Here is a 12,213-nt window from a genome sequence, read left to right on the forward strand (position 1 = left end):
CACAGTCCACAAATGTAAAGCGGAAGAGTTTCAACGGAAACGCGGCTCTAAATTCTTCTCAGAAAGCCGTACAAGTGTGAACGCTAATACACTTCTGCGATGCATATTCAAGGCTACCAAAGCAAGGCTTGGTGGGCGCCATATTTTTATTGGCCACTCGTGAGTACGCAAACTGCCAGCTGCCACAGTAGCAATAATACTAAGAAGCGCTAACACTAAGATGCACATAGAAAGTGTTAGCTGTTTCTCCCTTTTGCAAGCATTGTTCAGAAGTAACATACAGGTCTTTACTAACAGTGGCGCATATATAGGAGCACTTGATACCTCCTACAGCCGCCGTGAAATGGCTAATTAGTCGGCGAGAAAATATTCAACGAGCTTTGGACTGAGAATAAAGAGCATACGTTTAACTGTTATAGCACACGGCTAGCAAATACACCATTTCCAGCTACTGCTGCTGACCCAAATGACCCCATTCTCTTCAATTTCATGAAAAAAAATGTTTCGCTCATCCGAGTGGTAGCACTTATAATGATTGTGGAGTGGATCCAAGCTCTCCCATAACGGCCTCTGGAGATAGACCATTTACTGTTTTCTTCGCGGCCAAATATTCACTTTTTAACAAAATATTTTAAAAGCATGCTTAAAAAGTTTTTGTACATCAGGGATGTACACAAAGCTCATAGAACTAATCATGAAGTGCGATAGGAAGATTGAGTAGAGCCCATAACTAAAGTCACCAGGCGAACGGGACACTGCAGCTATCGTAAAAACCGCACGTTAATTTAAAAGCATGAAATGCCTTTAGCACCCATGGTAAGCAAACTCAGCCGAACATCGTTCAGGAAACCGCGACTTGCGTAGTCCTAAAAAAAGGTAAAAGGTTTTTTAATATGTATTCAGTTTATTACAGCAGAATGGGGAAAGTATACGCATGTATGAGGAATTATCCTGATAAAACGGTGTTCCTTCCAAGTCATGTTCTACGTAATAATAATAACATCCGATGAATCCATGCGTACGTTATACGTCACCCGACACTGCATCAGCATGTGTTGTGACTGTTTCTGAAAGCAAAAATATTCATTGTAGACTCCATCCTCAGCTGAATCACCAAGGGAAACAGTCCGCAAGAAGCATCCTCAAGTGCCACGACACAAAGGAATTTTATCAAGCAGACAGAAAAAAAGGGCGCAGTGAAGGGAGCAAAAGGCACACGCGATGTGAATACCGTGGTATGCACGTGTGCAGATGACATATGAACTCCTCTTGCAGTATTGTTTAGGAGAACTTCTTTTTGGGCTAGAATCTTTGTGGTTAGCCATCTAGATGGCTAGATGGTTGTTTGGGCCAGCGCTTGTCCTACGTCGTTCTTCTGCTCTGTGTGTGTGTTTTTCGGCGCTACTGTTTTTCTCTTGCAGCTTTACATATTTATCGCTACCCGCACAACAAGGAGAACAGCTAAAGGTTATCACCGTACAAGCATTAAGCACAACCAGTGAACCCTGTGAGAAAATCTTATGAGAAAGTCCTATGATAAATGCCTATCAGGGAAACAAGTATACGACAGAGCGCGATAACGCGAAAAATGTTAAGGGAGGTACACATTGGATCCAACAACTCTGAACACAAACCTCACAGCTAAATTTAAATTTCATGAATTATCAGTGACTAGGGTTCTAACACAAGCGCTCCCACTTTTTCTGATCTGGTGCGCCTCGATCAATTCAAGGACAAACGTGGTTTTGCTCCTGCTAAAAAAGCAGTTTTCTGAGTGGCTGAAGACATCTTGACCTACCAAAATAAAATAAGCATGAGCTGCGCCTGAATTTCGAACCAGCGGCGGTGCAAACAAAATAGCCGCACTGACCACTGCACGAGAGTTTTATGTCATCGCAATTTTTTTCTTTATTCCGTGAAAAACAGCTGACAAGAAAAATCCGAAAAATGCTCAAGCCGCAAATCATCGAGCTACATAATACGTACCCGCTATACCCCGGCACGTCACCACCTTCCCAAAAGTCAAAATTTTGGGAGGCATAAACATGCATCTAGATAGCAGACAAAACAAGTTGGCTCTTCCAAGCCAGAATATACACTAAACCACGCTTTTCACCTAACAAACATTTAAACAAACAGTCTACACGTTTGACAAGGAACTCTACTTTCTGAAAAACTTTCTACTTGGAGCATATGCTATCGCAGAATGTCACTACACAGAATGTCACAGAGGTCCAAAACCTGCGCGAGTGCGTCTCGGAAGTAAGGGACACGGTACGGGTGCCATTGAGGTCAGCATGCAGGAAGACGGTGTTGAGGACAATATTACCACTAAGTAATCGAGGGAGGACAATTTTGTATTATTCCGTGGTAACTCAAGGTCTCGTGAGACATCGCTAATGCCCGATGCGCTGTTTGCAATTAGAAAAATTTCAATACTCAGCCGTTAAGGACGGCTTCCTTTTTTGTTTCTTTATTTTTGAAGCGATGTTTATTGCACCAGGGCATAAAAACTATGAAGTGAGAGATGAGCAAAATGGCCAAATAAATGAAAAAAGCTGGGCTGATTTGATGAAATCAATAAGTGAACGATGATATAGACCCTGTGTCCAGGCAATATAGCAATCCGGATTTTTCGGTGAGAGTCCCACTGCCGCCAGGTGCCGAATTCTTGTCGGCTTCAGCGCCGGGCAGTCCCACAACCGGTGGTGGATATCCGCCTCACAGTCTCTGTTCTTGCAGTCTGGGCACCCAGGGCGGAGATATAAATCTTTGAAATGCGGCCACTTGCGTGTCCCAGCTGGAGTTAGGGCAACCCCGACCCGTATCCTCCGAAGCGCAACATCCTCTGTACGGGTAAGACCACGGGGGAGGGTTACCGCACAGGGAGGAATTAGAGCACGTGTGCGGCGCCGGAGGTGTTCCTTTCTTGATAAAAGGATGGTGGTGTCATCCAGAGTGAGGACTCGAGGCAAAAACGAGGTTGGGGTCGAAAGGCGGGTCGCAGAATCTGCGCGGCTTTGTGCGTCCAGGAGGTCACGCGGGACCCACTCAATAGGGATTTGCTGCGGGATGCGAGCCGCTAGACGATGGATGTCTTGGCAGATTTCTGGGGTGTGACTGACTGGTCATAGTATGCGTGTGACGTGAAGGGCGTTGGTGCAAATGAAATTGCGGGCCGTGGGTAGCATGGGAACGGCGGCCACAGAGCAAAGTGCTTCTTGAACCGCAAGCATCTCCGCACACAAGGGGGAAGCAGGTTCTGGGAGGTAAAACCTTGACGTTTTGTTCAGAGCAGGCTTACAAGAACAGTAAACTGCAGTTGATGTTTTGGAGGCCTGGATTCTTGCGTCAACGTACATAATGACGGAGCCATGCGGCAGATTGGCGTCTTGCTCTGTAGTTCGGTCGCGAAACCATGATGCCGTGCGTATAGATGATGGCCGGCGTAGATCAGTTGGCTTGTTATCGCTTAGGTGCACAAAACGCCAGTGAGGAAGAACTGGCAGGGGCGGTTGTAGAATGGAGTGTGATGAAGCATATGCCCCGAGTACACATGTTATGTGTCTAATGCTTGACTTTAGACGGCCAGCATCGCGTCGTTGCGGCACGAGCTCATATAGTGTATTCAGCTGTGCATGTTCTTGGAGCGCCACGATCGGGGTAATGCTGGGAAGGCAAGTGATGACCCTCATTGCCTCTCGATGAACAGCTTCTAGACGATCTCATTGAGCCCGCGTGAAATGCTGGAAATGAGCTTGGTAAATGAGGCGCGGTTGCTCAACCGCCCGCACCAACTGTTGTGCAACATGAGAGCGGGCTCCGCCTGTTTTAGGAGAAATGCGTCTACTCAGACCGAATGCCTGAATTGCTTGCTTTTTAGCCCGAGAAAACCAAGCAGTACCTCTTCCTGACTCGTGTATTGTCAAGCCCATAATTTTATGGTCGAACTTTCTTTAATTGGAGTTCCGAATAGTTGGACACGAATTGGCGTTGCAGCCAGTTTACTGTGTCCCCAGTGGTGGCGACTGACACGAACGTGGTCTTGCTTACTTAAAGCTGCAGACCAATTGAAAAAGCAAAGATCTATTTCTGATAGTAGGATTGCTGCTTGAGTCATGAGGTCGTTGTGAGTGCTCCACACCGTAATGTCATCAGCCTACAATAAAAACTTAATCTAAGGGACATCATATAAGCGCCAAGAAAGAGAGATAAAAGCAGTATTAAACAATGTTGGCGATAACACCGATCCCGGGGGAACGCCGCGAAGAGGCTCAAATGATCCGACGGCCTCACTACTGAGGTGTATGGCAAAGTGTCGGCCTTCAAGGAAGGATTTAACAAAATTGCGCACTCTAACGGGGAAATGTAGCAAGTCAAGCGATTCCAGGATGCAGCATGACTGATATTATTGTATGCCTTTTCAACGTCCACGGCCAGTACAGTACGTACATTGTGGCAGCGAGTTGAGGCCAAAACTGCTGACGCGAAGACAGCCACTCCATCTTCTGTACCTAAGGACGCACGAAAGCCAATTTGGGCGGGATTGTAGAAACCATGGTGCTCAAGCCACCACGACAGTCGTGTGGCAAGCATTTTTTTCGGTAAGCTTGCATAATGTTGGGGTAAGCGATATAGGCCGGAAATATCCGAGGTCTGTCGGCGGCTTCCTCGGCTTTGGTATGGGATCACAATAGCCGATTTCTAGGTTTCTGGTACGAAGCCTTCTATCCATACCTTGTTAATGATGGCGAGGAGTTGAGGCAGTACAGCAGAACTTAAGTTCATGTAAACCTCGTACGGAATGGAGTCATGACCGGGCGCAGTCTTCCGACAGGCCTCGTTTATTGCTGCAAGCAACTCGGGCATTGAAAATGGGCTTACAATTCCGTCGGCGTCGGCTGTAGATGGGAGCTTATCGACATATGCTGGAACGCCAGACAAGGGGGCGCCTATGACCCTTGGAGGCAACACATCATATTTGGGGAAAAAATTCCACGCTGCCTCTCTGGCGAAATCATCCGGTGCTAAGTTATCTGCGAAGCATGCTGTGGCGCCGCTGCGTCAGGACAACGGGAACCATATTCAATTGCACTAAACGTTCGCCAGAGAGCAGCATTCGATGACTTTGCCGAGAACTGCTCACACCACGCATGCCACTGCTGTCGCGAGAGATCGCGTTCATATCTGCGAGCCTTGGCAGTAAGGTAATTCAGCCTTGTCCGTGTTTTAGCAGACGTCGTGCGTCCGGAAGCTGCCATCTCCGCTTGTCGGCAAGCAGCACACAGGTTAAGCAGACCCACATCCGGCACCGGGCGATTCACGTCCGTCTAGGTGACAGCAGTAGGCTTATTCAGCGCAGTTTGTATGCAGTCCACAAGTCGTGTAGATGATTGCTGAGAGAGATCTTCGACGCTGATGCGAAACGTGTGCCAATTGACCACGGAACACCTACGGCGTAATAGGTGGTCCCCTGATGGATGGAGACCGATGATGATAGGATGGTGGCCTCTACCCTAGCTGTCTCCAGGTGCCAGGGTGGTGTCCCGGTTGCTGACCACATATGTAAGGTCCGGAGCATATGTTGGACTGCGAGCATGGCGCACAGTCCGCGTTGCTGAATCTGGATGGTTGAAAAAAACAAACATCACATCAGCGAATGCGTCCCGCACACGCCTACCACGGGGGCTTGAAGTGGGGTACCCTCCGTCCGGATGAGGGGCGTTAAAGTCACCACCAACTAAAACAGGCCACCCTTGGTGCTGTCGTCGCAGAGTTAATAACCGTCTCAGATTAATGCGGGATGGAGCTCCACCGGCGGGTCTTACATAGTATGACACGACCACAACAGTTGTTTTGGTAAACTTCACAGCCACTGCGACTACCTCTTGATATGAGGTGCACCAGTTTTCTAGAGAGAGTCGAACTTGCGGAAAACACGCACCAACGTACACCAAGGCCTTTCCCGAAGGGGCAACAGAGTGCACACAAAGGTCGTTCATTGAAAGAGACATGTATTCTTCAAAGCCTGGAATGGATGGCAAGGCATTGGTCTCCTGCCGTAGCAGGGCCCACACCTGGAGCTTGTTCATGCGAATTCCAGATTTGAGCTCTCCCAGCTTAGTGGAGAGGCCTCTGCAGTTCCATTGGAGCACACCAGAACTACGTGTACTCGCCATTTTCGATAAGGCTTCCAAGCTTTGTAAAAGAACTGATGCCAGGTTGGATAACTCGTTTACCATAAATCGAACAAGGGATGTTGTTGAGTTATTTTGCAGTGCTGCAGAAGACCTGGTAGAATCTGCGAAAAACGCATGAGGGCTGGCCGTAGTCGAAGGCGCGGTAGCATTGATTGGAGCGTAGTGGGATTCCGCTGGTTTGATATGGCGAGCAAGCAGTTCACGGCGTTGCCGTAGCTTAGAGACCTCGGCTAAAAGGCATGCAATTTGGTCGACAACTGCTGCCATGTCCTCACACAGAGGTTGCAGTATGCTGTGCTTTTGTGTAGCTTGAATGTGACAGCGATCCTTGGAACTTTATCACTGTATGACTGTTGGGCAGGGGCTGCAGGTGGATTGGGCTCAGAAAGCTCCGGCCAGTCGTCTTCATTCCACTCGAGAACCATAAACCTGTTGGATGACTGTATCAGGGCTCTGTTTTCATTAGGAGGCACTTGATTGCGGATCCCACGTCGAAGCTTCTCAGTTGCTTTCTGTTTTGTTGGGCAAGTTGGAGAGGTGATCTCGTGGTCGTCAGTCTTGGAAAGTGTGCACATGTAAGACGGTGTGCCTTGTGGCCGAGCCTCATCTTGTGTTGCAAAAGGGCATGTTCGGCGCATGTGGCCAGGTCTGAAACAGCTATAGTAATAGACAGCTCTAGGTTTGTAAGGGCGAGACCGCACAATAGATCCATAGTAGTAAAGTCGTTCTGGGAGTGTTGGTGGGCTCTGTAATGTGACGATGCACGAGTGCCCCTTAGCCATATACCGCGCTTGGATGACACGGTGGGTTGGACAGTACAGCTCACGCTGGAGGGTCGCCTGGTCATCGGCGGCGTCGACGTTGTAAGCAACACAGCGTTGTAGGTCCGAACATTCTACTAGGTACACCTGGACCGGCACCGATATCTCGCTTGTAACCGATATGCACTTGAGCGTTTCCAGACGCTCGACAGCAGCCAAAGTCGGGAGCCACACAGCGATGGTATTAGATTTCTTTCTAGACGTGAAACCACGAAAACCTTTGCTCCCAAGACACTCGTTCAGGTTCGGCTGAAGAATCCTATTCGGAAAGTCTCTCAGGCTTTTGGCTGCCAGTGCTTTAATGGCCACTTTTTACGATACTGACCCCGATGTCGGCACAGCCAGCTGGTTGGCATACGCTAGTCGGTAACGCTTGCCTTGAGAGCCGCAGTTGGCAGAAGACGAATCCTGAGCAGTGTGCCCTGATAGGTGCTTTTGAGAACTGCGGGACGCCGGCGGCACGGATGGAGGTGCTTAAGACAGGTTCATCGGGGAGCTCTCCTGCTCACTCTGCACGGTTGAAGCCCCATCCAGCAGTGGAGGCTAAGCAGCCATTGCTGAGTTCTGCCCAGAGGCCAGACCGCTCACGGCCTGCGGTGCATTTCGAGAAGGCGGGATGTGCGCTGCCGCTGATGGACCGGGAGAAGGGACCGACGCCGGCAAAGCCACCTCAGCCAGCGCGTCACCGGTGGCTCTAGGCCTAGTCTCGGAGCCCAGTCCAGCTGCCGGGATGACTGAAGGACATTTGCTTACTGCCACCCAGTCAGACGGCGCATGATCCGGGAGCTTCTTCAGATGGTTCGAAGTCAGTTCTCTTGATATAACGAACGTATTGATGCGGATGGCGATATTTTTCAGCGGAGCGATGTGCAGCCACCTTAGCAGGGACACTTCGTCTTGTTGTTGTTGCCTCAAATACAATGATACTTCTTCCCAGAACGGGTTCCTCTTCCTCCATTTATGCTATCGCCGTAACTGCAAACATCTCTTGTTTAACTGTCACTCTCTCACGCTGTGCGTTGCATGACGTCATCTTCATCTCCTACTATCTGTACGGAATGTATCGACAACACAGCGCTATCGCGATGCTTTCTAAGATGCGTCAAGCGACATAAAATTTTATTTTGCGCTACCACTAGGGTCCCAAACACTGATTTTGCCGATTTTTGCCTGAAACCTGACCTACGAGCCCAAGCCTCGAACCGAAAAAAATATGAAGCCCTACTTAGCGTGTATGAAGCGCTGTATATACTGAAGTATATACTGAAGTGTACTGAAGTGCTGTACAAACATGCCAGACTAAATGTTTTTGCACCCACATCCGAACAGGTATTTAAATGGTCTAAATTCTGCGGTCCGGCATCTGCGGTCTAGCATTTTTTCTCCTTGAAGTTCTGAAAGTCCCCAGCAAGAAATGTTGCACAAGGAAAAATAACAAGCCTATGTACACTCGCTACGGGACAATAGTTCCAGCTCAGTTAATATACCGATTTAGCAGCAAGGCTAAATAAGACTGAATGAGTGTGTGCCTTATTTTCTGAGAAAACTGTTGTGATTTTTGGGCATAAAACACATAAGAATTCTGTGGCCTAACATTTCTACCTAAACGCTTGTTCTCGGTGCATGGAAGAGGAAACTACTGTGGCTAGATGAGCAGGTGTGCCAACTGGCATGGTATAAAGCGTAGTTCCGCGCGCCTCTGCTTCATGACAACAAATCTGGCGCTGCTGTTCTCCTGCCGGCGCTCAGATACGGATCGTCTGCTACTCGTCGGGGTTGCATCTGGCTTTTCGCTCACCTCAGTTTTGGCTCAGAACGTTACCTTCTTTGTTTTGTCTATCTCTAGGCACTACCGCTGAAGTAGATAGTCATTATTTGGCAATAAAACTCTAAAGGTAAGAGAAAGTAGCTGCTTTATCTTCTGTTTCCCTCTTCTCTAGCGCAGTGCAGTTCGCAAAAGACCTAGTGCTTTATGGTAAAAATGAAAAAAAAAATATCTTATAGCCAGCTTAAAACAGGTAAGGAAGAGGCCTACCTTTTCATTGGTTTTTGTGCCATGGTGTCGCAAATTGTTTAGGAAATGCGAGTTGTCCGCCATCTTGCTTAGTATACCACACTCCGCATTGCGTGTAAATGCAACTTCGAGCACGAGTTCACTGAACATACAGTCTATGCAGTTGTGACTGAAGGTACTGTATTTAGGCGTTCATAATCATTTTCTATGGGGCATGCTATGCAGCGCAGACGCTGTGGGGAGTGCTAGCGTTTTTTAGCGCCGGCGCTCTCGTTCTAGCTGTAGCGGCGTTCACAGGCCAGCCTGCGTGAATACGGAAGCTTCCTACTCCCACCTGCTGCTGCAAATGAACAACTTCGCGACTGCTTGCACGTTCGCTCGCTCGGATGGAGTGGCAAAGCGTATAAGCGAGTCTGCATGGCCACTTGACTATTCCCCGCTGCAAGGGCTTTCGCAAGGAATTGAAATTACGGGGTAGGGCAGAGCAGAAACGGTAGTCATTTTTATTTGATTTGTGTTGTTGATGTCTCCCGTAACGTTTAATTATGACGCTGACACTCATGAAAAAGATGCAAAAATTCGTTACAAATCGTGGCCGTGTCTTAATTCAAGAATACAAGAGCGGAGGTGGGGAGGTTGGAAGTGAGATCACTGTATGCCAACAGCTAAATAGTGCCATTGAGATCGCATGTGAGCAGCATATAAGACCAGATGACCAATGGTATCGGCAAGCTGCAGCCTTTCGGAAGCCTCCATTTCACTCATGGCTATAAGGCCACCCTCCTTGAAAAAAAAATGGCGTCTGAGTAGCGTGACGACGCGAGCGCTGAGACTCGCGCTATCGGCATGGATTCGAACGTCGTTATTTCACTACGAGTGCTCAAAAAGATTCCTATATGTCCATCATTTGCTTTACTTAGTTCGTTTACTCATTCGCTTCAGTATCGAATTTAAATATAGGTTCACATTATGTCGACCTTTTTCAGATTCTTGTTCATGCACTAAGACTGGACGAAATGCACTAAGCATACATTTCTTCAAAATACATGAAATACGATTGCATGATCGCGCAGACATTTTCAGCAGAAAAAAAGAAAAAAAATTGTCGTAATATGGCATTTCAACTTGTACTCAGGGCAGATCTTTTTAGAGCACAGTGACCGAAGCGAAATTGATAGTACACCTATGGCGGAGCTGAACGAGTTAGATATTCCTCTTCTGCATCTCTGACCCTATAATATGCTCACGTTTCAGTCTTTTTTGCGCATTTTACTCGAAATAAAGTCATTTATCGCAGTATTATCGATAGTAAAATTGAAAGGAATCGGCTTGATACATGCATAGCAAAGGCCCGAGGAAGTGGGCACGAATCGAGCTTTCGCCGGTGGCGCATTCTCCTTACTGGGAGGCGCCGTTCATATCTAATAACTTTTAATTTTTACAGGCCCATTTTGTGAAATTACACGTGGAAGACAAAATTGCTTTGCTTTTCTTTTTTTCAGGCGAAAATTTTCTGGCATAGCGCATTGCACGTGAATATGCGTCGAAGGCTTTTTTCGAGCACATCTGAATTCAAAACTGATAGAGCACAGTTGCAACTTTGAATGAAACACAAATGCATGATAAGTTGGCCTACGATTGAACAGAAAACCTCTAGCTTGTGCAAGCACGCAACGCTACTTGCACTCATCTTTCGTTCTTGGGCGTGGTTCTCTTGTTTGTTAGGTTTGTTAATGGTATAACTGCGCATGGTTGCATCGTCATATGTCGGCGCACAGTAAGTAAAGAATAGTTAGATCTCGAAAAGGCACGTGTAGCCTGTTCGTCCATCATATCACTATCCAAACACTTAGGCCTTTATATCCAAAGCCCAAAGAAGACAGAGCAGACGTTACCAGACAAGCACCCCTTGCTGCGTAAAATAGACGCGCCATTCGTGGACCACAAAGGGCGGCTGTTGACACAGCGATGCCAGAGGTTGGGCATTCGATGCACTTCTGTCCCCAATAGTAAGTTCACGACGATGAACGAACGATCATAATAACTTTGAAAGTCGGGGCTGCAATCCTCTGCGAGATTTGTGACACACAGTGCTCCGAACTAAGACCAAACGAGGTTGGTTTCAAGCTTTTTCTATCAACAATAAAAAAAATCCTAACCTCTGCATATTCTTATAAACACCTATACCACAGAAAAACGGCTATCAATGCTGCTATTGCTCTAACAGAAGTGACAGTTTGGCATAAACTCTTGCAGTTATCATCATTAATTTTTTTAGTTCCCGCTTCTCACGGTAATCACTTTTGAATATTTCACATCCGAAGATTTCAGGTTAGTTTACTTATTGGAAGCAGTTATACAATCATATTATCTAGAAAACGAAAACAAGCTATAACAAGGTGACAACTTTGTTCGTCTACCTAAGAGTGGCCTTCCAATCACTATGTTCTCCGCAGTTCGGCCATCAATCTGACTGCATATATTTCTGGTTTCTCGCTTCCGGCCCTCTGTTACTAGCTTGGATTATTTTGTGCGCACTGCGATTATTACTTAAAGATATGGTCGCTGAAAAACGTAGGGCGACTCGAAAGGGGCTCTTAATCAGATGCCCAAGAAGACAAGAAGCGCGCATACAAGCGGAAGCGTGGTCTTCCTCGCTCTGTAACGAGCCACGTCATGCCGCTCAGCCGCATGGCGGCATTCGAATAATGTGAGCAGTGTGGCATTGCCCCCCCCCCCCCCCCCGTACTTTCAGGAGGCATCGCCTCGATGCCTCCGCCAAGGGGGAAACACAGTATACAGGCACCGAAAGTGCGAAGGCGCGTGTGGCGTCGGCACTGAATGCGAACCCCGGCAGGGGCTAACGGGCGTAATACGGTTTTATGCGCGACACGTGGACGACTTCAGACTTGGGCAGTCGAGAAGAGCGGACAACTCCTTGGGGATGCACTTCATAGTTTGCCTCGCTGAGTTGACGTAGCACCTCGTAGAGGCCGAAGTATCTATGCAGAAGCTTTTCAGAGCGCTCGCGCAAAAGTATTGAACTCCTTACCCAGACTTGCTCACCGGGTTTGCAAATCACCTCTCTGTGGCGGAGGTTGTAACGCCGGGTGTCAGTTGTCTGGTGGTGTCGAATCCAGTGTCCAGCAAGGTGGCGAGCGACTACTGCGTCACGACA

The 12,213-nt window shown here is 47.8% G+C and overlaps 1 long non-coding RNA gene across 1 annotated transcript in view; it reads left to right on the top strand.

The window, feature by feature from the left end:
* The first annotated feature begins 9,442 nt into the window (after positions 1 to 9,442).
* Positions 9,443 to 12,213, top strand: part of LOC144134947 (uncharacterized) — a 107,502-nt gene continuing 104,731 nt past the window's right edge. Inside the window, exon 1 of the long non-coding RNA XR_013315317.1 lies at positions 9,443 to 9,509. This is a non-coding gene — a long non-coding RNA (uncharacterized LOC144134947). The remainder of the gene's footprint in view (positions 9,510 to 12,213) is intronic.

The sequence above is a fragment of the Amblyomma americanum genome, chromosome 5, assembly GCF_052857255.1.
Source record: "Amblyomma americanum isolate KBUSLIRL-KWMA chromosome 5, ASM5285725v1, whole genome shotgun sequence".
In the NCBI taxonomy this organism is placed as follows: Eukaryota; Metazoa; Arthropoda; class Arachnida; order Ixodida; family Ixodidae; genus Amblyomma; species Amblyomma americanum.